Source organism: Chlamydotis macqueenii, chromosome 10 (genome assembly GCF_036417535.1).
Source record: "Chlamydotis macqueenii isolate bChlMac1 chromosome 10, bChlMac1.mat, whole genome shotgun sequence".
In the NCBI taxonomy this organism is placed as follows: domain Eukaryota; kingdom Metazoa; phylum Chordata; class Aves; order Otidiformes; family Otididae; genus Chlamydotis; species Chlamydotis macqueenii.
Genome location: NC_141565.1, coordinates 6,719,060 through 6,743,067, shown reverse-complemented (window position 1 = coordinate 6,743,067; position 24,008 = coordinate 6,719,060). Strand labels below are relative to the sequence as shown.

The following is a 24,008-nucleotide window of genomic DNA, read 5'->3' as shown; positions in this document are numbered from 1 at the left end:
GATAATACCTAAAATAATTTTATTTTTTTTTCATCTCAGCTGTGTTTTGGTGGCACACTTGGTTTTCTGACAGATACTGCAGAAATAGTCAACTGATTGCTGCAAAGGGCAAAATTGGGGTTACTTAAAGTTTGCCCAAGATTCTAAAACACAAAAGCCTCCCGAAAAGATGTGCTTTCCCCTGTTAGCCAGCTGTCACACCAGTGGTTGCTCCTGAGCGGTGGCTCCCTGGGGCGCTGGGCAGCCCCTCGCTGCCTGTGCCAGGTGGAGCAGGCGGGGAGGAGAGCCCCGGCAGGGTCTCCAGGGTGAGGGCAGGGCCCGTGTGACAGCGCTGCAGTCACCACCCGACGGGTGACGTTGCCAGCGCTGCTTCCAGTGTGTCCCCTTCAGCATGGGGCAGAGAGAAGGCAGGAAGAAGTTAGCCAAGCCTCTGCGACCCTGATGCTCCTTGCTCAAGAGGGTTTCATTTACTGCTGGGGGCGTTAATGGCTTCTGCCATGTGGCTGCTGGGTCGAGACTGCGGCTTTCTCAAGGAGACTGGTTCCAGGTCCCATGGGTTACTGTGGCCACACCATCAAAATCAGGTGAGGAATGTATCCATTGTCCCTTCCAGCAGCACCAGTGTGTCAGGGCGTGATGGAGCCAGCACAGCCCCACACTGGGGGCTTATACCATAAGCACTTAGGAGCAGTAAAAAGAGTGCTGATGCCACAGATTTCACCTTTAATTTAAACTCCTCTTTTTAGGGATGGGGCCAAAGCTAGCCTTACAAGGGATAATCCAGCTCCAAGCTCTCCGAGGAAGCAAACAGACCCTTTCAAGACATTTAGTGCTGAAGAAAGCAGGGAAGGCTTCAGCACGATGCCACAAAACCAATTTTGAGGAAGAAACGCAGTTTGCACCCTGTCCCTGCAAACCAAAGGGAAGAGGCTGCTGATCGCTGCCCGTCACTTTGGGTCGGCATCCCAGGCAAGGGCAGCGTCCGTGGGTGCTCAACAGTCTCTTTGAGCGGGGTTCAGTTTAGGTTGGCTGCTGGCATCCTGGCCCATCTTCGGCACATGGCCGCTTTTAACCCCTCGGGGAGGCGTCGGCGTGGCCAGCCGCAGGAGGAGAGCGCCAGCCCGCAGCACGCTCCGTGGCTGCCGAGGACACTGCCACGATTCATTCATGTCCCTGCTCAGGGCACAGATTGTAAACACAGTAGGGAAGCTGCGCCACGTCCCAGCCCAGCTTGGCTGCCTGCCTTGAGGTCCCCATTGCCCAGATTTTGGAGCTCACTTCTTTTTCCATTACCTCTAAGCAGTAATGGTGAATGTTTCAGTAACATTTCCTAAAAATAAAAATGTCAACAGAAATAGCCATTTAATAACATGAGTCTGTGCATCTTTGGGCCATGAACAATCTGCAAGCTGGGAGGAGAAATGCTGAAATGAGCTCATGAGTTTGAAGAATACTCTCAGAAGCTCCCTTACTGCACACGGACCAGCTCTCACCAGCATCACCTGGGGCAGGAGGGTTGTTTGAGGACTGGTTTTCCTCCCTCCCTAGGCAAATAGCCAGCCTCTCCCCAAAAACAGCACGTCTGTTTGATAGTCTGTTTGATAGAAAAGCTTGTATCTGAAAAAAAGAAACAGAAGTTGTGTGACGGTGCCGAGATGCCTGTAGTGTGGCAGCACATGGGCTGGTTACTGTTCCTTCACTTAAGCAGGGTGTTAATTTTCTCTTACGGCTTTCACAGGGAAAGGACTTAAAGGATACAGGCACCCTATGTTGGGTGAGGCTTTGCTGTGCTGGAATGTGTAAATCTGGTCTAGTTCATAATAGCCTTAAATATCAAGGAGCTGCTTTTGATGGAAAACTCAGGAGCTGTCTCAACAGCAGCACAGGAGAGAAATCAGAAAGCAAGTACTTTGTGCAGCCTTTTGGGGAATGAGTGGTTGAGCCGGGGTGTAAAGATAACAAAACTAATTCCTGCTTGCAGCTCAGCCAATGTTAAACCCCTGCAATTCAGGTTGTTGAGGAATGACCCTACTTGGCATCCTTGCTTGCCTTCCTCAGGCCCTAATCTGTCCCTGGCTGGATCCCTCATAGGAACCAGGGACAGGAACTTCTCCCCACCAGCTGAGGACGGATGGTGGGTGCTCTGGAGGTTAAAGCACTAGTGTAGGCTGTATTAACCCATCTTCTGTGCCCCCTCTGTCAGTTGGCAGGTCTGATGGGTGTGCAGCATGGTTAAAGAGCCCGGCACTCAGTACAGGAGCAGGGCATCCAAGGACATGGGGAGGACAGTGAGAGCCTTGTCATACGGACGAAGTCTCACAGCAAGTGTCTATTAATAAGCCGTGCCTGCGCTTCCTCCAGGTATTTACAGTGTGCTTTCTCTCTGTTAACTTTTAAAACCACAGCTCTGTTTTGACATAGCAAGTCCTTTTCTTTTAGTGATGCATTTGGTACCGCAAGTGCGCTTGGCTGGGGAAGTGTGTTGGTAAAAACCTACCTCATTTGGAAAAAGGAACAGGATTTCCCTCTAAAAATGATCTCTGTCTGCAGATGAACAGTTTCAGCCTGCCCTCTGGGAGCCTCTCTGCTGTGGAGACAGTGACTGGCTCTTAAACACTGGCTGTGGGCAGGTGCCACCGAGCCCGTGCAGAATACGGCAGTGACAGCATCAGCCCAGCCAGCGAGGTCACCTCCCTGCTACGTGGGCTATCCTGGGGAACAGGGGCAGGTACAGATTGCCTGGGTGCTTAAAAAGGGACCTGTGGAGGTTGCCAGCACGCGAGGACCCTCCAAAAGCCCTGAAAGGTGGCTGGTTTTGTACCCTTGCCCAGGACAGAGCCCCTTGTGCCACGCTGATGCTTCAGCAAATGAGCTGAAACCAGCATAGCTGCAAAACGGGGCTAGCCAACAACCAGGAGGAGTCCAGGTTGTGAATGAAGTTGGGCTCGAAAAGTAAGGCAAAAAGCTTTTTTAGCTCAGGGAAACAATGGGGAAATTAAAATTAAATTCAGTAGCTAAAGGGGGCCTACAGGAAAGTTGGAGAGGGACTTTTTACAAGGGCATGTAGCGATAAGACAAACGGTTTTAAACTGGAAGAAGGTAGGTTTAGATTCTATATTGGGAATAAATTCTTTACTGCGAGGGTGGTGAGGCACTAGCACAGGCTGCCCAGAGAGGCTGTGGATGCCCCATCCCTGGAAGTGCTCAAGGCCAGGTTGGATTGGGCTCCGAGCAACCTGGTCTGGTGGAAAGTGTCCCTACCCAGGGCAGGGGGTTGGAACTGAATGATCTTTAAGGTCCTCTCCAGACCAAACCATTCTATGATTCTGTGAAATGCAAACTGGGGCCTCATTTCCTCCAACCTTCCCCAAGGAGAGTTGGTGGGGTGCAGAGGCCAGTTGCCAAAATCCAGCAGCTGTTGTATCTTCCAAAAAATGTATTTTTGCCACAAGATGTGCAGCTCCTGCTGGAGTGACTTCCTTCTCCTCACCTGGAGCTGGAGACAAAGGAAAGAATTGTTCATAATGAGCTATTTATAAAGAAATTAATCTTGCTGTTTGCATCACTGGTACAAGACAAGGCAGCACGGCGACTTCCCTGCCATGGTTAAGGACAGCACTCAGAGGAGGTTGGGAGCCTCGAGGTCCTGCAAGCGGTAAGAGCATGTTTCAGCATTGCTTGTTTGCAAGGGAAGAACCCAGTTTGCATCGTTGGAAAAGCAGCCATGCAGAAAACCACAAGAACCCATTGTTCTGGTCAGGCTCTTGGATTTTGTCAGGATTTTTTGAATGCTCCTTCACAATTAAAATTCCCACTGGGTTGTCTTGCTGTTTGCAGGGCCGATTGGGATTGGGAAGGTGCGGGTAAGCCGGCAAGTGGGATTGCCCTGAAGCATTGAACTATATTCAATTAGTCCACCTCAACTGCAGGAGCAGGGTTAGCTTGACAGCACATCACCTCTCCTGGTAAATTAGATACCACACGGTGGCTTAGTCATACCAGAGAAGTAAACGGCTCCCAACTTGTTGAGACAAACTCCTCCCAGCTTTAATTAGCCGTGAGATGCTGGACTGCCTAAAACTCTCTCCCTGCCGCTGCCCATGTTTATACTCGGTGCATCAATCCAGTTTGGACTCAGGTCTCCAAATATTTGCAATAAGTAAATATTGCTAAATTTTGCTACTCCAGCTCTCTGCTGGAAGACACAGATTTGTATCCCTAGTCTTTTCAAAAACAAAGGGACAGATGCTCAGGTCACAGGAATTCACCAGGACTTCACCAGGAGAGCTGGAGCTGGCTTATCCTCAGCTGTGCACTGGCTCAGTGTCACCTCCAAGAAGAAGTGACAGAGGGAGAGGCTTCTGGCACCCTGAGGATGGAGTGGGGACTAGGTAGTAGGAGCTGCTAATATAAAGGAAGGAGCTGTTAACACTTAAGGCTCAATCCTGCCTTCACTGTGTGTTTTTTATACCACATCATGTAAAATTGGTTGCAGAACATGTGTGTTTTGTATGGCGCTTGTTTTCACCAGTGTGTCTGCAACAGGCAGAGCAGCCTCAGTGGGCGGCTGGTGTGATTTTGACCACCTGAGTTGTCACCCCTGGGTGTCCCTGTGCAAGCTGGGGTGCAGGAATTGATGAGTCACAGATTCATGGAATGGTTTGGGTTGGAAGAGACCTTAAAGATCATCCAATTCCAACTTGCCTGCCCTGGGCAGGGACACTTTCCACCAGACCAGACCGCTCAAAGCCCAATCCAACCTGGCCTTGGACACTTCCAGGGATGGGGCATCCACAGCTTCTCTGGGCAGCCTGTGCCAGTGCTTCACCACCCTCGCAGTAAAGAATTTATTCCTTATGTCTAACCTAAATCTACCCTCTTCCCATTAACCATTTCCATTTGTCCTTTGGTTGCAAAGAGCGCCATTGGCAGTTGTTAAATAATTATGTTTAATTTGCATACAAAATCTGTGTCCCATAAACCATGCTAAAGATAAGCATTGCTTTTATATAAAGATGTACAAGGTTAACTTAAAGATTTGAGGTCCACTGACCCTCCAGCTTGTTGCACTGCTTTTCATATGTGTAAAAGTGGATGTGAGAGGCACTCCAGTTGGGTTTACCTGTTTTTACTGGCCGCAGAGAGCTGCAGTTGCTCTGCAGGGACAGATGGGTTTGAACACACGTGGCACTCAGGCACGCGGGTAAAAGCTTCCAGCTCATAAATACTCATTCTGCATTCCAGAGCCACTCGTCTGAACCTGATTTCAGTGGGCTGGATGCCAGATAAGGGCTACGATGTTCACCTTCGTGTCGGTCAGTAACGACTGTGGCCTTGATGGCCAGAAGCACTGGATGTCACGCAGTAGCCGTGGCAGCGACCATGGAGCCCTCAGACCAGCAAAGCAGCCCTGGGATGGTGAGAGGACAACTTGGCTGTGTAGCAAGGGAGGGGAAGAACCTGTTTGGCTCTGATGAATGATACTGTTCTCCTCAAGTTAAAATGGAGCTTGAACTAATGCTTTATTCCTCCCTCCCAGACTTAGAAAACAGGAGCCTCGATCGCCGGGATGTTTTCCTTTGCCAAGCCTCTGCACAGCTCGGTTTTAGCAAAAGGTAAGCCTGGCCCCTCAGACATCTGTGTCAGGGACCTGATGCTTGGTAATGGTTGAGCTTGTATGAAGCCAATACAAGCCAGTGATGCAGGGACCAATCCCATGGCACGGCCTCATGGGTTTCTATGTTACAGCAGTGTGAAGGAAAAGAGGGACAGGAACAAGGGGAGGGAACTAGAAGGTGTCCCTGCTGGCAGGAGAGCAAAGGCCTGACCCTGTTAACACGGTTCATCGTGGTGATCTGCTCTTTTGGACCTCCATGCAGCATTAGGTCCAGCACCTTTGCAGGGGGTGCTCCCCAGCTCCTCTTGCCCAGCTGGGTGCTGCTGTGACAATCGGGCTTTGCCCCTCATGTTGTGTTGCACCTTGGAAAGGCGTTTGCTGTGTTTGGCATCGGTTGGGATACTTGGGAACTGAGAGGGTTTTCTCTTTTGCCATTACCAGAGCAGCTGAAAGGCACAAGTGCTGTAGTACCTGGCATTTTGTCTCCTATCTCTGGGCTGTAGGGCTGATAAGCCAAAAAGGGAGTAGAGGATTGCGTTTACCCTTCTCCTAGAATGGGTTAGGAGAAGCAACAGGATAAATCAGGCGACATTTCAGCACTTTCCTCCTGTTTTTACAGAAATTGCTATACATTACAAGTGCCTTTGCATATTTTATAGCACTTTAACAAGCTAGTGTAGCTAATCTGGAAGTTGGCTTGTTCAGAGAAGCACAAAACATGTGCAGCCATAAAAGTCCCTCATTTGATGCCAAGCTATTCCATTTTCCAGTGTCTGAAAGGCAGTCGCTATTACTCATCCAGAGTCTGGCTTAACTCTCCCCAGCCCCTCGTGGTTGATGAGAACAAAAACACCAGCACAGCATCTTGAAAAGTTGTGTTTTCTTGTTGCTGTATGGTACAGATGTTTTGGTAGCAAATGCAGCCTCCATCTAAGGGCTTGACTTTAGGAGAGGAGCAGTGTGATTTTGTGCAGTTGGGGTGGGGGGGGCGGGAAGTAGTCTGATTGAAAAGGACAGAGATAAGCAAGGCAATGCCAAAAACTTGGGGGAATGGTCCTGGAGGAATTAGCATTCCTCTAACAAGGAAATGTGGTTCATGGGGGTTTGGGGTTGCAAAAAACTGTCCCAAGTCCCTGAGCGCTAGTGAGGGGTTGGGTGTTAAGGGGGTTTCTCTCCTCTGTCTGGCTCTTATTACTACATGGGAATTGGTTACCTTTGGAAAAGCTTCTCTGCCTAGTTTGATTGAAGGTGTTCAGGGAGATCAGCAGTTATCACTGTAAGAGGTGTATGTGCACACACAAATACTCAGTGTGGTCGCATAAACTTTATTCCCATAGGAAACCAGGCTAGAAACATGGCCTCTCCAAGTGCTTGACTTAAGTGCAGTCTTTTAGGGCTGTTCTCATGTCCTCTTCCTCTCTTCACTTGGGCATTTGATGTGTGTGATTGTTGGAGTGAAGAGGAAGACAAGCGTTGGGCTTAATGGTAAGGGATGCTAGTTGTCTCCAAAGCTCTTGCTCTGCCCCGATTCAGGTGATGGCTGGGTCACCTTGGCCCCTCTTCTGCTGCAAAGAACAGCTTGACCAAGCCTAAGCATGTTGTCCTCTTCAAAAAAGGTCCCGGCTGTGGGAGGAAAGCCATCTTCAAAGAGGGAAGGGGGCCGGATGTGCTGGCTGTGCAGGGCCAGCCAAGGCGGTGGCCGTGAACTGGCCCACGTGGCGGTGGCAGCCAGTTCATGCGGTGCAGAGGACAGCTGGGATCTGGCAGTAGCAGTTGGTGCATTTCCTGACTGTAACCTACTTAAGGGGAAGGCTGAAATCTGTTGCAGGAGCAAACAAGTAGCGGGGAGCACTGGATGCTGGTGGAAGAAGGAGCATGATTCAGCCACCTGAAGGCATCTCCCTGTAGGAGAATTACCTTCCCTATAAAGCAGCAGGCATTGCTCTTCAGTGTTATCAAGCTTAAATCAGTTCCCTAGGTGACATCCTGGTAAGTGGATTTCCCAATTAAGCACATCCCGATTAAGTGGGATGTACTGTAATTACAGAGTGCTCAGTGCTGGGAGCAAATCAGATCCGTTTGCAGCAGAAGGGCCAGATCGGAGCTCTTCCCCAGTCTGGAGTGGGCTGTACCAAGGCATTTCTGTAAGCGTGAAGGTAGGCAGGCAGGAGATGGGATTTTGCAGCCACCCCCACCATGCTAGTCAGCATGTTCCCTGCAGAAGGAAGATGCTGGAGGAAGCCTTTCTTTAAATCCTCTGATACAGGAGCAAACACCTTCTGAGCTTCCACTCTTCTGCCTCCTGTCTAGTCCACGATCCGCTGGATGAAGGCTTTGCTGCTGTGTGCCGTTAGCTTTCTCTGCCAGAGAAGATACGTGTTAGCAGAGATGGCTGTGTGGATGCTGCGCAGGGAAACAGTGGCTCTTTCTAAGGAGGCAGAGGCAGTCAGATGGTGCTTCCATCCTCCAAGCAGACGTTACAGCCCTTCAGAGTCAAATTCCCTTTGCATAGCCTGAGAGAGGCAGTTCTTGCTTCACAGCTCCCTCTCTCCATCCTTCTGGCTTTCTCTTCGGAGGCATCCCAGCCCCAGCACAAAGCCTCACGGTCCTGGCGTCAGACTGGGGCTATGTAAGCCTCTACGCTTTGTGATTCCCGGCTGCTGCTGGGACATCATGGGGAGAGAGGAAGAAGATGCTCCTTTGTTGATTGTCTATTAGTGAAAGGAAGAAGAACCAAGCGTTTGCTACCTGAAAGGTCAGAGCCTTTATAGCTGGATGGGGATATGAAATCTGATTGGAGACCTTCTGGGAATTAACTGGTCAAGGCAACACTGACATGCTGGAGATGGGACATCAAGTGTAGATGCAGTGCCGAAGGAGGTGAAATCTGTGCCAGGAGAGGTGTGTGGCACAGGAGCCACAGCCACTTTGCAACTGGAGCAGGACCCTAGACCTGATCATGGACCGTCAGCCAGCCTCCAGGGTAGAGCCTGCTTTACCACTCACCAGCTTTATCCAGATGCCCCAGGATCCTTAATTCCCACTTGGCTAGGAGGTGATGTGAGTGCGGTGCAGCACACTTTCCCTCCAGGCTCCCAGTCCCCTCAGTCATGCTGGTTGGTGCACATCTTTGGTGGCTGTGGTGCTTCCGGGGCTCTTGTGCCAACAGGCAAGATGGCTAAAAAGCTCTTACACCCACCACACTCATGTTCTTCTTCAACAGGGTGGGGGGCAAAAACCGATCTAGTTCCCAGAGTTGAGACTTTGTATTTTGGAGTGACATATTACATGATTTTTTAGCTCCTGAGAGGACGTTACAGTAGGATACCAGGGGAAGCTGATGAGCTGCTCCTGCCGTTGAGGAAGTTGACCATGTGGACATGAACTGATTCGCACTCCCACTTGCTGGGCTGACCACCCAGTGCCCCCAGAAGGCACGCTGCTGCTGGCCTATACCACCGCAGCACCTTGAACCCCTTGCTGATGCCTCCTGGCCTCCCACTGTGCCTGTTCCTCTCCCACCCCAGCAGCTTTCCTCCTCCCGCCAGACGGGCTGCAGCATCCCCGCGATGCTCGTATCCGATCTCTTGGGCTGTCCAGCCGGAGATGCGCCAGCACGTGTGTGTGCAGTGCCTGTGCTGCTGTTCCGCCCCGAGGTCTTTGCTCTGCTGCTTCTTCCATACTGCTGGTTTCGCAGTGCCACCCACTGGCAGAGGCTCCCCAGAAATCCTGCTCTGCAGCTCTTCTCTGCCAAAGGTGATGCTCGAAAGATGAAGTATTAGAAGCATGGCTCTGATGGGTGTAAGTCATAGACCGCATCCCGTGGGTTCTGATCCAGGACATCTGGAAACCCTCTGGCATCCTTTCTGCTCTATCTCAGTGTGTGCTGAGCCCAAGCTGCAAAATCACTGGCTTGGCAGAGTCCAGGCTGTGTTTAAAGCAGCTGGCTTGCCCCAAGAGGCTGTCCAGCCCCGCATCCTGCCTGCAGCGTGGCAGGGCAGGCAGCAGCAGCAAGGTAGTTTCCCATCACTGCTTGTTGGGTGTGCCAAATATCCAATATCCAATGCAGGATAAAATCCAGACCCCTGGCTGATACCAAAACCCACGCTGTACATAAGGAGCACGCGTGCCCCTGGGGAGTGTGTTCCCAGGGATGCAGACCTGGGGACTTTGTGCGGGAAAGGATGCTTGGGGGGCACTTCAGTTAATGTCAGTCAACCTGGTCTCCCCAAATTTGCCGTATCCCTTTTTGACCCTATTTATACTCTTGCCCCCATCCCTGGTTTAATACCCAATGCGAGCCCAGCCGACGAGCAGTAGGAGACACAGATGCAGTTCTTGGGGGGTGTGTGTAGTGAGCTGCCGTGCACAGGAGAGTGCAGCCAGGCTGGTACCCAGGTGAAGCAGCTGAAATCAGGTCGCTGCCCAGCTGCCATCACTACGAAAATGCAGCAGCAGCACAGATGGACTGCGAAGGAACTTTCTCCTAATAACCTCATAATAGGCAGCAAATGCTTGTTTAAAATAAAGCCTGACAAATGGCGTGTTGGGGGAGTCAGGTCCTGGAGCACTATCTTCCAAAAAAGTATGAAAAGGCACCAGAGGGGAGCCTGGCACAGCCTCCCAGATGATGGTAATTAAAGGCTTTTGCACTCAGGCCTGGGAGCTGCTCCTCTTGCAAATTGGCCTTCATTGAAGAGGAAGAGAATGATTAGGCTGAAGGGGAGTGATGGGGGCGGCAGGCAAAAACACCAAGGTAAGTCGCAATTGTCTTCTGATTTTCTTTTTTTTTTTTTTTTTTCCCTTTCCTTTCTCTGAAATGGTGTCCACATGGGTGGAGGAAGCAGCGCTCCAGCATTGCACAGCCTGGGCTGGCTCTGCCTGAGCTGCTCAGGGGATGTTAAGCCAAAAAAGCTCTGCGCTAGTCCTGCCTGTGCAGCCCCAGAGCATCACCCAGCACTTGGTGCAGCTCTTCTGGAAAGCTCTCCAGGCTGGATGGTGCCAGGGTCACCCATCCCTGTGCAGAGCTGGCAAAGGGGCTGACCCCTAACCTGAATTATGCCCCTGGCTCTTTATAGGGGCTATACTCTTACAACCCCTATAAACCCCAAAAGTTTTACCTTTCTCCTCTGTTTCAATTATAAAGGGGATGTTGGCAGCTTGTTCAATCCAGGTTTTACTTTGTTATTTATTTTAAACCCCTGTTTTTGATGAAGTTGTCTGAGTATGTTGGAGCTCAGTGCTAAGCCCTGCATCAGCACAAGCAGTTCCTGCAGGGTAGGTGGCAGGGTTACAAAAATACGCTCCCTTCCCTTCCTAAAGGTTTGTGCCTTCTCAGATCCACGAGCACCAAAGATGTGCCGGCTCTGGCTGCACCGACTGAGGTCCCCCATGGAGCAGTTTGTCTTCAAGTACTTTGGGGAGTCACCGCAGCATGAGCGTGGATGCTACCTCCAAACCCAGACAGCTACTTCACAGCACGGGGCCAAGGAGCTGGTCCGAAATTCAACTAAGAGCCTCTGGCCCCCAAGTCTGGAGCATTAACAGTCAGGTAATGCAATTTAGCTGAAGTTATGGTAGGATGGAACATCTCTTTTGGTGTGAAGGGCAGCTAAATAAATGGTCTTTTTTCAAGCAACTGCAAAAACTCCAGCAGCCAGTTTTTGAGCAGCCAGCCTCACTGGAGAAAGCAGCTGGCCCGGTCTGCAAATGGATCCCCTTGTCTGGGTCCAGTCCTGCAGCTGCCAAACCCAGTGGCCAAACTCCCCACGGGCAGATGGAGAAGCAGACCTGGTGCCCTGCATTTGGTGCTCATTAATACTTGGACGAGATAAGCGGTGTGCTTAATCTAGTGCAGCAAATGTCTGTTACAGGGCAATAACGCTGCAGGGTTACCATGAAATTGGATGTGGCTTGTGAAAAATGCAGGCGATTGCCAAGGCAGGGCTGCAGACCTCTGGCAGGAAAACAACCCTGTTATGCTGAGGTGAAACTTGTGTTTGAATCAAAAGGGTGATATAATTGAAGAAGGGACAGACAAAGGTGCTTTACCTGCCAGCTCAGGTGCGGTGCGATGCCCGGCTGTCCTCGCATGCCATGCCACAGCCGCTTCCCGGCAGCGGGGTAGGAGATGCTCTGCCTGCCTGGGCTCCAGCTCCTGCAGTGACGCTCAGCTGCCATAAAAATCCACCCTGGCCTTTTGGAGGGGAAGCTGCTTGCTGGAGAGAGTGGGGTAAATGAAAGAGGAAAAAAACAAACTATTTGCTTCCAGCTCCTGCCGGCAGCGGAGGCGGTTACTGTGTGAGCAAGGCTTGCAGCACCGGTTCATTCAGCGTGGTAGCATACCCGGACCTCCACACGCAGCAGGCTTTCTGCTCTTGAGGTCAACTCGAAAGCTTACTCAAAGCCCACGGATGGTCCCCAAGCTTTGCATCTGGCCTCAGATGTCCTACTGAACTCCTGCAAAATGGCTCACACAGCCACGCTTGGCAGCGTCGCAGCCGTGAGCAGTCGGCTGCCAGAGGAGCAGCTAGATGATGTTGCAGGGATGACAACGCCCCGAGTCCATACAGCCAAGCGGGATCAAACTGGCATTGAGGGGTGATTGGCAGCACCATGTTTGACTGCGGCCAAACGCTCCTCTGAGCAGTGCGTGCTGCTCGTGGCAGTCGCACCAGGTTCTGCAAACCTGCAGCACTTGAGGAGCAGGGTCGCATCCCAGGCTAGTTTTTCCTTCAGAAGGTGGGGAAAAAAAAGAGCATGCACTTTTTCCTCCAAACCAAAAGTGAAGCTGGATTCTCTTTCCTCCCTAAAGCATCCGGGTTTGGTCTAGACCCCCCTCTGTGTTACCAAGGGAGCAGCAGCATCTCGCTGTTCCCTCCCATCGTCCCCATTTAAACCACCCTGAATCCAGTTGCAGTCAGGCTGGCTGGTGGGTTCAGCTGATTGCACTCCAGAGCAGCACAATAAAACCACCAGAAAATTATTTTTCATTTCTATGTGCTCTTAAAAATCCCCTGCAGCTGCCTGGAAGCCCTGTGCTGTGCTTGGCTTGGAGAGGTTCCCTGGGGCTCCCAGGGCTGGGCTGCATAGCGGGGTAAGGGGCTCTTTAACCCCCCTGATGCCAAAAGGCACCATCATGGCCCTGCTGCCCATCTCTCCTGGTTATGCACTGGTGTGACTTGACAGCAGATGACAGAGGTTAGGCAAAGGCTTGGGATGTCGTTGCCATGGAAATCACATGGTGCCTGGAATAGCAAGAACAAGAGCAACTCAAAAAGTAATGATCTGTCACATTGATTAAGGGGGAATCAGAGGGATTTTGTTTGGGGAAAACCTCGTGCTTCAAGTTACATGCATCCATATGCCACATCTCCCTGTTCGCCTCCCCCTGAAGGGTTCTGTCAACAGGAAATAATCTGATTTGTTTTGACCGGGGGTTTCTCCAGGGAGTACCGACGCGGTTCCTGCCCATCAGCTGTGCTGCACAGCTCCGCCATCCAAGGATGAAAGGCACCAAGTCAATGCAATATTCATTCACTTCCTCTTCCCTCCTTCATTCATTTCTTCATCCATTCATCTCCTTCATTCACATTTCCCCAGCACTTTAATGAGCAGTGCTTACCCTCTGCAGCCCTGCAGAGCCTTCCCCTGCTATGCTCTTCGCTGCAGATGGCTGTCTTTGAGCTTATTTATTTTGCAGGGCTCAGTGCGGCTGGAGCGGCATCATATTTTGTCCAACTGGCACTTAGGTCTTTAAACCCCACACAAATCCCCCCAATTTTGCTGTTCCATCTTTCACATCTTGATGATTCCTTCTGCTGTGATTTCCACCTCGTCCAGCCCATTGTGGTGCCGATGGCCGTGCCCTTAGCAGCCCTCCTGGGGAGATGGGGTGGCTTGGTGGGAGGTGGCCGGTGGCACCGCTGGGGAAGCAGGAGGGAGCCGAGTGTGAAATGGGCATCACTGGAGCGCTGGTGCCAGGCACATGCTGCTGAGCAAAAGCCATAAAAATGAATGTCCTCGGGGCTATGTCACTGTCTGCCCTCACCATGACAGTGCCCTTTATGGCACTTGAGGAGCATGGAGCGATTTCTTTCCCTCTCTGCCTGGTGTCCTGCTCTCAGAGATCGATTCAGCAGGGGCTGGCAGGCGATAGCCCCATGTAAGCTCTGGGCTCGGGCCAGGGGAGCGGAGCTGCAGGCCAGCGGCTGTGTGTCGAGGGGCTCAGCTCCTGGTGTGAGCAGCCTGGGCAGCGAGGGGTCGCAAGGCACAGGCAGAGCAGGAGGTACAGGAACCAGGTACACGCAAGCCCCTGGTTTTAAGGATTTTCCTCAGATGAGCATGGCTTATCCCTCCCATTGCCCAGTTTGGGCACTCACAGGGTACAGGTCGGGGGAACAAGCATGTCTGTATTTCAGTGCTCTCTTTTAACCACTTCAGAGCAGGTTTGGGGTTTTTTCCCCACCAATATGCAGACCATTTTCTTGAAGGAAATAAAGTGCCTGAATAGTGGCTGGGTAGAAATCCAAGAAATATTAAAAGGAGAAAACTAATTTTCCTGCCCATGATCTCACTAGTGAAAAACGATCCTTTCCTCCCCCAGCCCCAAACCCGCTTTTGCTGTGTTTGCGGGTGAGCTGTACTCCATCACTCTCCAAATAGCTAAATGCATTTCTGAAACGAAGGAAGCAAACAGAAAACATCCATTCTTTGTATAATGGAGAAAGCTTTCTCTTTTGTTCCCTGCTTTTTATCAAGTATCTGCTGCCATTATTGTTACTCACTGGGTTATTACCTCCGAGTGGCTACTTCCACCAGCGTGAGCTGGTTTATTGTCTGCTCAGAGCAATTATGGATTGGGATAATTCCTGCTGTGCTGTTTCATTGTGGAAGGATCTGCTGTGCTTCATGGCCAAGGTAACTTGAGGTGATCGGTGCTGCTGAGTTACCCATCAAGCTAATTAGGAGTGGGTGGCTGGTGCCCCGCCGTATGCTGGGACAGAAGGATCAGCAGAGGCTGAACCCAGGTGTCTTCTCGGTGTGAGAGGAATCTGAAGGAAAGTTTGTTCAGTGGATCAGAGACTGGAGTTAGATTTATTTCTAGGACTAGATCATCTTTATTCATCGGTTGGGAACATGTTGGCCAACGCATTCTCCCTCCGAGGGTGCGGAACCCTGTTGTTGTGTGTGGGTGTAGAGGACAGGAGTGTCCCTGCAGGAGGACTCGCAGTCCTGGTGGAAGACACTTGCTGCCCTGTTCATCGTTCACGTACAGGAGGTCATTTGGTTCCCTGTCCTGTGCTGCAAAGACGAGGAGGAAAGCGTTCCTTGGTCTGTGTGGGCTTTCCCCTTAGGAACTGACTCCCCTTGCTGGCTGGGGAGGGGAAATAATATGAAAATGCTTTTCTGAAGTTTGAAATCGAGACCTTCTCCTGGGCCTTGCGCATCTGCTGAGATCAGAGCCCCGGTGCAGTTGTGCTGCCTCTTTGAACCGAGGGGAGTTTCTCCCCAGGCAGGAACTTACACCTGGCTTCACGGTAGAGCGCTCAGCCTGCAGGTTGCGAAATACCTGGTTATTTTTATTCCTTTGATACTTGATCTGCTATCAAAATAACTTCTTCCTTTCTCTTTAACTCCCTAGGAATCTCCCGAATGAACCTGCTGCAGGCAGTAACGTTTATTGGTGAGGCACTGCCAAAACCCTCCGGGTGTCCATGCACGAAAGGGGTCAGGTCATCCCTCGCGCAGCCCTGCATCTGCAGCCTTTCTTGGTACAGGATTTCTTCTGAACACTTGAGGGCTTTGTCCTACGAGAGGAGCTGCGTGGGTTTTGCAATCCAGATACTCAGGTTAGTAACAATGTGTTTATACGTTCGCTTGCTAATAAATAAATATGGAAGCGTGACATGTTTAAGCACTTGCTAAGGCTGTGACAAACATGTTTTTTCCACAATTAGTAGCCTGTGGATTAGGAAGCCATGATTTTTATTTACTTTTAATAGCACACAATGAGGACAGATTAGCATGAAACTATAATGCCATCACATGCTCTCAAAATCCTCCATGCCAAGACCCCATTCAAGTTCAGCACAAGTAGCAATGAGCTTTTCTAAGGAGGCTTGATGACAAGAAATCTTTTCTCTTGCTGACTTAGGAACTGTAACTAGCAGGGTTGAATTTCTGGTGTTGTATGTATGCATAAAACCATACCCTGGACTGGGTCAACAATTGCCCGTTGCCCAACATTTTCTTGTGCAGAGAGACCATGGCTTCACGCTTGCTTTGCTATTGAAACACTGCGTGTCTGAACTCTCAGATATCCCTTCTGCAAGAAATTAATGGTTGAAGCTGGTCTGAATGGACACAAACACTTTCCTACCACGTGTTGGACCCTGGGAGGTACAGGGGCCAGGAGGCAGCATGAGGCCACCTCTTTCCTGCTCCTCTCTGCTCTGCCTCTGGTTCAGCCAAGGCTCCAAGGTCTGGAAATCCATCCTAAAGTTTCAAAGAGCTCTCCCTTGTGTCCTCCCTTGTCAGGCTGAGTTCCCGGAGCAAAGAGAAATGGTGAGTGCATTGCCCTCAGCATCACAGTGACAGTGTCTGGGGACCTGGAGGACAACGCTGCCTCATGGGGAGCCAGAAAGCAGGCAGGACCAAGCCACAGCTCTTGAGTTGTGATGTTGTCCCTGCTGCTTCCTTTCCCCATCAGCTGCATGAGACAAACTTTCCTTTTCCACTCAAAAAATTGCCTGGATCAAATTTTCGCAGCTACTCTTGCCATCCCAGAGTGCACTAAGGTGTGAGTCATCACTGTTAATTATCTCCGTAGGTAACTCAGTGCCTGGGTGGATTGTTAGAGTCCAGGATGACTTGGGAGACACATGGAAGCCACCATCCCCCTGCCAGCTGTATAGATGGGGTCCATGTGCTTCAAGGCAGAGGAACGTCTGAGTTCCAGACAGCCACCTGGCAGCGGCGTCCAGGCAGATGACTTGAGATCTCTATCAGCTGATAAGGTCTCCAGAGACTTTTCCTACACAAGGTTGGTGTCTTACATCCCTTTCCCCTCATATTTTTGGCTCTGGCCTGCCTGCTTAGCTTCTTTCCCTTGCCCCCAGCTCCCGAAGCAGCTCCGAGGTTCGGCATGCTGTGTGCAGGCAGCTCCTGAGCGCCCATCTACATTCGTGGAAGTAGTCCTACCAGGACCTGATGGCAACTGTAAATATTCACATTTTGTGATTAAATACCCTATTTAAACATAGGGTGATATTAACCCTGTTATCTTTGTGTTCCCCCATTTCCCTGAGCTCCATTCAGCAGCCCCGGCCCCTGAGACAGCTCTGCTGAAAGCAAATATGTCAGTCTTGACTGCACAGGGAATATTTAAGGCTCTGAAAACAAAGTTTATTATAGCAAAGCTGCCAAAAGTGTAACCACTGCCATGCTAAAATATCCTCTGCCTCCTACATTTGTAACGTGGGAGTCTTTTATATCCTCTTTACTGCTGCTGAACCATACATTTGTCTTGGCAGCAGATGTATATAGACTGGGAACTATTTCAGTGTCACGCAAAGGATCTCTTAGGTTAAAAGATATATTACAGCTTACTGGAAAGCTTGAAATTAACTGCGTGATGATGCCGCGTGAAGATAAAGAACCAGCAATTTTATTGAATTGCGATTTTATCCATATGGGCTGAAGGTTTGAACTGTGTCAACATCTCCAAAGGTCTCCATTTGCCAAATTAACTATTGACTTTTGGGCAACTAGTTGGAGACAGGAAAAAGATACCTCGTTTAACCGTTTCCAGAAAAGCACTGCCTCCTTCTCCACTGTATGAGAAGTAACCCAAAAAGAAGGCAGCCAACACAGCCCCTGCTCCAGCCATCGCTGACCAGCGCAGGGAGGGCATCCGCTTCCCTTGCTCGCAGGCGCAGTGGCAGCGAACTCGGTCAGTCCCTACGAAGCTCTGCTGATGTTGTTATTAATACCAAACCCATAAATGTTAGTACTTCAGTGGCCAAATTCCTCTGCAGTGCTGACAGACCTCTTACAGCTCCCAGATTTAAGCAGCAACACTGAAGGTGTCCTCAGATGGCCCAGGATTTCCTCGGGGTCTGGCAGTAGCAGGCAAAGAGTTAACGATGGAAAAATACGTGTAGGTTTAGGGGAAGGGGTTTTTTTTTAATATATTTTTTTTTTCTTCACATCTGAGCTCTTGGCACAGCATCCCCCGCCTCTAATCACACCTTATAACTGCAGTTTAAATCAAAACCCGCAAGGCTGGACCAGTTGGATCCAGTTTCTATTAAGCCATTTGATCTGTGACTGAGTAGACTTGCTGTCACCAAGCCAGTCCCCTGCCTGCGCCTCTGCATAATGAGGCTCCCGCGGCAGCTTGCCGCTCCCCGCTCGGTGCAGGGGAATCCATGAAATATCGGGTCGGGATACGCACCCCCTGTGCCAGCCCTCGCCAAGCAGGCAGATGGTGAAGCACGGCCAGCGGCTGCACCGGCACAGGGAGGGGGCTCTTGCCAGACTGTGGAGCACAGCTTCAAAGCTTTAGCCATTTCATAGGTCCAAAAATAATAATAAAAAACAAGATTTCCAAGTTAAGGCAAAATCCCCTTTTTGTTCCTCACTGTAATTTGTTCGAACATTAACCCCTTGAAGACGTTGGTCGGTGGTTTTGCTATGAAGGGCTCTACACAGCCATGAACGGGTATGCGGCTGCCTTTAATAAAACATGAGATCTTATCCTCTCTGTGGTGCATGAGATCTCATCCTCTCCATGGTGCATCGCTTCTCTGACAGACGAAGGGTTGGGGCCACAGCTGATAAAGTCATCTGGGCCCCATTTTGCTCTCTGCTGATATTAGTAAGTAAGCTGGTCTCCTGATTTTATAAACTTAAAAAAAAAATATATCACTGTTTAGTTCTTAAATTAACGCAACCGCTGATGCACATGTTAGGAACAGGAAGGAAATGGTCTCAGACACAACCTCAGCCGCCTCCGTCCTGTCCGTTGCTGCTCCTGGGACCCCCAGTACACGCAGGGCAGGAGGACGGAGGGAAGCGATGGCTCAGCATCCAGGACTGCATCACCAGGCTTCTGGTTCAGCTCCTTTTTGCAGCCATTTTGAGCACTGAATAAAGTAGGAAAAATAGCATGCAGCCATCTAAATCCCAGTCAGTCAGATGTGTTTGAAAGGAAAGGAGTGCATATTCACTAGCATTTCCTGCTTTTTTTTTTTTTTTCAATTGATCTTTTAAAAAGTGCTGGTTTGGGTGGGAAGTTTGTTTTGGTTAAATTGTTGAGGACTTATTCTATTAATAGGATTTTTTTTTTTCCTTTCCCTTCGTGTGTCACTGAACCACACAGGACGGCCACAGACTCCGAACTCTGAATCCCCATTTATCGCCTCTGAGGTTGATTTTACCACTTCAATAATAGGGAAAATTATGTGAATTGGTGGCAGAAGCAAGTTATATGATGAGTGGAGAGAAACACAGCTCCGGAGCCAGGTTACTGCTCGAGACAAGGCTGCGGCAGGCGACAGCGCCCGGCTCTCCCAACAGAGATGGCTGCAGTGAAATAACCCAAGAGGTCCTGGTTAAAACTAATTGAGTTAATTAATTGAGCAGCTGTGGCCTGGCTATTTTCTCTGCATGCCCTGGCTCTTAATCCTCCTCTCTAAGGGGAGAAAGTGGTGTTGAACCCATTTATTGGCAATGCTGACTCTGCAAAGCAGAGGTTGTCACCCTTGGTGTCCCATCTGAGATAGTCATTGCAGGTGCCTGAGCCTCAGCTGGGAATCAGGATTTTAGACACTGTGACAACATTTTCTAGATGTGGAGTATTGAGAGAAGGAAATATTCTGGAGAGTTTCTGTGTTAGTGTCTGCAGAGAGATGGCATTGCCTTCCCTCCACCTGCTCTGAACCCAGGATGGGGACACGGCGCTGGGTGGCACCTGCGAGGGGCGGGCGGGCTGGGTGCACAGTGCTCTTCAGACTCCTCAAAAATGATGTAAACCCAGATCTTCACTTTCATTTTGTTACGTGAGAAAGTTGGGTCTTGCTCTGGAATTCACCGAGTTGTGGATCAGCCATGTAGCTGCTGGAAATGCTGCTGCTGGCCCATGGAAGGGTTTGTGGGGTGCGGTTTTCTTCAGCCAACCCATTCAGGAAAGAATAAGCTTTTATTTTCTTAACCATCACTTTTTGCAGCATGTGTCAAGCTATAACAATGGTTGGGTATTCCTCTGAGGCTGTAAAATGAGCTCATTCATCCTTTCTCTCTATTTGTCGTTGGGAGAACAAAACAAAAAAAAAAGAAGAAAAGAAAAAATCTACTGAGCTACTGTTTGCTTTCCAGACAGAGCCTGTGGTGTAGCACCAGCAGCCAAGCACTGCTCTGGGTCAAACATGAAGGCGATGTTCCATTTGCCTTCGCTCGGCCGCATGGATGCAAGGTGAGGGACAAGGCAGGAATTGCTTGTGGCCTCCTCCCCGCCAAGGGGAGCCTCCCTCCCACCGCCTTTGCCGGAGCTCTGTGATTTCCAGCAGGATCACGTTAACCACAGACTGTGCAGGGAGCAGGGCTGCGGTTTCAGTTCATGGCTGCCTTCCCATTGAGTCAGGGCTGATTCACCACCCCGCGCTGAGCGCAAAGGGCCATGGTGCTGCTGGAGATGCTGTGGTGATGGTGGGAGCTCAATCTGCACCAACGGCGGGGATGGATGGGGGATGTTGTCATTTGGCATGTGGCGGTGGCCTGATGTTGTGTGGCACTGAGATGCAGCGGAGCCCCACAGGGGAGATAAAAAAATGACATCTATGTCTTTGGAAAGAGAGACAGCAAACAAGTCACCTGACCCTCTGGGAAAGGGCTTGGTGGAGGAGTGTGGGTGCTACCCTAAAAATCCCTGCCAGTGACTGGTGAGGGCAAAATCTCCAGCATGGCTGTGGGACAAGGATGGCAGCACTGCAAACAGCTTTACCTGCTAGGAGCAAAATGCTGGAGAAAGCATATCCAAGCATTTGGAAAATCTTGCAGGATTTTCTGGGAAAAGCGTGGTTGAGTACGTGATCATGGTGGAGAGTCGCAGCAGCAGGAGTTGTGTATCTGCAGCTGCGGGTAGAGGTGGGCATACACTGACATGAGACCTGACATGATCCAGTTAGGGCCCAAATTTAAGAGCTTGTGAGCAATCACTGAAATCCTGGTGGCCAGTCTTAGCCGACAAGCAGACCTCACCAAAAATTAAGTGAACTCATGAGCACTTAAAACAAGGGTACTTGTCACTTGTAAGATGCTTCTGCTTGGCCACAAGCTCTGCCTGTGTCACTTCCCACCAGAGACCACACTGATGGGTTTGAACTTTCTAGGAGGACAGGAGGTTGTGGGTGCTTAAAATAAAGGCAAAAGCCTGGAGAAGAAACGGTCTTGAAAGGTATTGGACTAGACTGGACTGGACTGGAGGATCAGGATTAGCCTTCACCTGATAGTTTCCTCTGTGTGGAGGAAACGGACCTGGGGGTACTGATTGATGCTCAGCTGAGCATGAGCCGACAGCGTGCCCGGATGGCCAAGAAGGCCAACGGCATCCTGGCTTGCATCAAAAACAGTGTTACTAGCAGGAACAGGGAGGTAATTGTCCCCCTGTACTCGGCACTGGTGAGGCCGCACCTTGAGTACTGGGTTCAGTTTTGGGCCCCTCACTGCAAGAAAGACATTGAGGCCCTGGAACGCGTTCAGAGGAGGGCAACGAAGCTGGTGAGGGGTCTGGAGCACAGGCCTTATGAGGAGCGGCTGAGGGAGCTGGGATTGTTCAGTCTGGAGAAGAGGAGGCTCAGGGGAGACCTTATAGCTCTCTATAACTTCCTGAAGGGAGGTTGTAGTGAGCTAGGGGTCGGCCTTTTCTCTCGTGTAGACAGTGATAGAACTAGAGGCAATGGTTTCAAGCTGCGCCAGGGGAGATTCAGGCTGGACATTAGGAAATATTACTTCTCGGAAAGGGTAGTCAGGCACTGGAATGCACTGCCCAGGAAGGTGGTGGAGTCACCGACCATGGGGGTGTTCAAGAAACGTTTGGATGTTGTGTTGAGGGATATGATTTAGCTGAGAAGTATTGGTGATGGTTGGACTGGATGATCTTTTAGGTCTTTTCCGATCTTGATAATTCTGTGATTCTGTGATTCTGTGGATGTTCTAAGAAACACAAGTTCCCATTGGCACTGCAGCTGTCTTGAAGGTCTTGAGATGTCAGACCTCAACCCCCACCCCACCTCTTTCCAGGTTTGAGAAGATACTTTATCTTGACTAATCTGGGCTAACCCATGGGAATGACTCAGTGGCTCTTCCGGCAGGCAGGTCTGGCTGGAGTTGCTTGGCCTGGAGATGGAGTCTAAAAGCAGGAATCACATGAGGGGAGAAGACAGACACACGGGAATGGCTGAGGAAGAGAAAGAGTGGAGCAGATGTCCCTCTCGTCCTTCCAGCAAGTTCAGAGCCTATTCTTTGGTGTGTTTTACTGGTCCAAAAGCAGAGCAACCATCCATCCTGTTGAATTCCTCCCAAATTCTCCTGTCACAGCATGACCGATACAAATGCCAGCAGCTGGAAGACTGAAATAGCAGCTACTATTGCTTAGGCCCCACTGATTTGTCCTGTGGTTTTTCCGTGTCCTTTAATCTCCAGTAAATAATCCCTAACTTCCTTGCGGTCTTTCTAATTCCATGCTCTGCGCCGGTGCTTCCTGTAAACAGCGGGGCTGGTGGCCCATGCACGGCCGCTGCTGTGTAATTGAGGCTCTCCCCAGCCACGTGAAGGGCATGTGACAGGGCTGTTTTTCAGGCTGGATGTGGCCATGTCCAAGGGCTAAATAACGGAAATGCCTGATTGTCTTCTCCATCCAGCTGGGAGAAATCAGGGCTGGCTCTGATGAGGCCAGTAAATAATACAGGTGTGAAACCAGCACATGTGAGAGCATCAGGTCCTGGCACCCAACGAATTGCACTGTCCAGCCTCCAGCAATTGTGATTAGGCCAGCACTTGAAAGCAAAATTGGACTAAATTGTGGGCAATGAGGTCCCTCCAGTACGCATTTTCACTGGTGCTTGCTTTCCTGTGGAGGAACCATGTCTCACTGCAGGAGTCATCACCAGACCTTGCTCAGTCCTTAGTTGCCGTGTCTCTGGTCTAAAAAATTGAATTGAGTCCCAAAATTAAGGGCAGAGATGACAGGCCTGTGCTGAACGAAGGTGTTTCCTAATGTCCATCACCCTGTGGACTTAATCCTTTGCACTCTTCTAGGTAAGAGGCTTCCAGGTCCTCCAGGGCACTCTGACAGCAAGGGAGGTTGAGAAGGCATTTTTCCAATCCAGATTATCTTCAGTTGCTTTATGACTTCAGTAGCTGTAGGATTTGGTTATCAGCTATCCATCCTCAAGCCTAAGAGAATTTATTTTCTTCAGATGAGTTTGTTAAACCAATGGTGGATCAAAGAGGGTTGTGACAAGAGCTGGGCTGTGCTTTTTGGGTGGCACAGCTTTTCCTCCTGTCTGAAAGCTCATCTCCCCAGGTTTCTGTTGACCCGGTGGACCCCTCTGCAGATACGCAAGCATCCAACAAACCATTTCTGCAGGAACGTCTTTGCTCCTATTGTATCTTGGGCTCTCACTTGTGCTTGTCCTGGCCATCCTTGCGCATGGGGCATCTGCATGTGCCCGGCTGGAAGGTGATAGTCTCCGTGTCCTTACGGAGGTGGCTCTGGAGATGGATGGGTGCAATTCTACCAGCCCTGCCAATATTTGCACTTTGTAATGTTAATCCTTATGTATTTACAGCAAGACGAAACCATAAGAGGAATCTGGGAACCAGACTGTTAACACACGCTCCCTCCCAGCATGGCTGCCTCCAGAAATCTCCAGGTTTTGATCTGCTGGTATTTCAAGTGAGCCTCAATTTATTTGTTTTCTTTTCGTAAGCTCCCCACAGCCAAGCTGTGACAGCTAAGGGAAACCTCCTTAGTCTTTCCGCATTGATGTCTCAATTATCAGAGCTCTGGCTTCTTTCATACGAGGATTGCATGTATGTGTGTTGGCACCCCTTAAAGTATTTTCGGAGCTGAAGTGTAAGCAGGGGCTCAGTTTGGCGTGACATTGGGACAGCTGAAAAAAATGCCAGGAGAGTAAGGCCAACGTTGATTTGTGTCATTCAATGCCACTTAATGTCTGTCACCTTATTTAGAATGGGACAGTCGATAGCAAATAGTAGTAGAACTGAGTTTTTCCGTTAAATGCTAACGATTCTGTTGTATTCTCTCTGTGGTGCTTGTATCGTAGGGAGTTGCGTGCGTCCCACAGCTGGCTGATGTGCTGAGACA

The 24,008-nt window shown here is 50.2% G+C and overlaps 1 long non-coding RNA gene across 3 annotated transcripts; it reads left to right on the top strand.

Moving 5' to 3' along the window:
* The first annotated feature begins 2,315 nt into the window (after positions 1-2,315).
* On the top strand, positions 2,316-23,575 carry LOC147599500 (uncharacterized). 3 transcript variants are annotated; one of them, XR_015259570.1, is made up of 5 exons: positions 2,316-2,361; positions 5,245-5,418; positions 5,540-5,615; positions 15,261-15,468; positions 16,449-16,662. It is a non-coding gene; the product is annotated as an uncharacterized LOC147599500 (long non-coding RNA). The 3 variants fall into 3 exon arrangements; XR_015259571.1 differs by lacking the exons at positions 2,316-2,361; positions 5,245-5,418; positions 5,540-5,615 and adding exons at positions 19,937-20,093; positions 21,991-22,069 and having other exon boundaries at positions 15,347-15,468; positions 16,449-16,667; XR_015259572.1 differs by lacking the exons at positions 2,316-2,361; positions 5,245-5,418; positions 5,540-5,615; positions 15,261-15,468; positions 16,449-16,662 and adding exons at positions 19,980-20,093; positions 22,937-23,101; positions 23,474-23,575.
* The last annotated feature ends 433 nt before the right edge of the window (positions 23,576-24,008 follow it).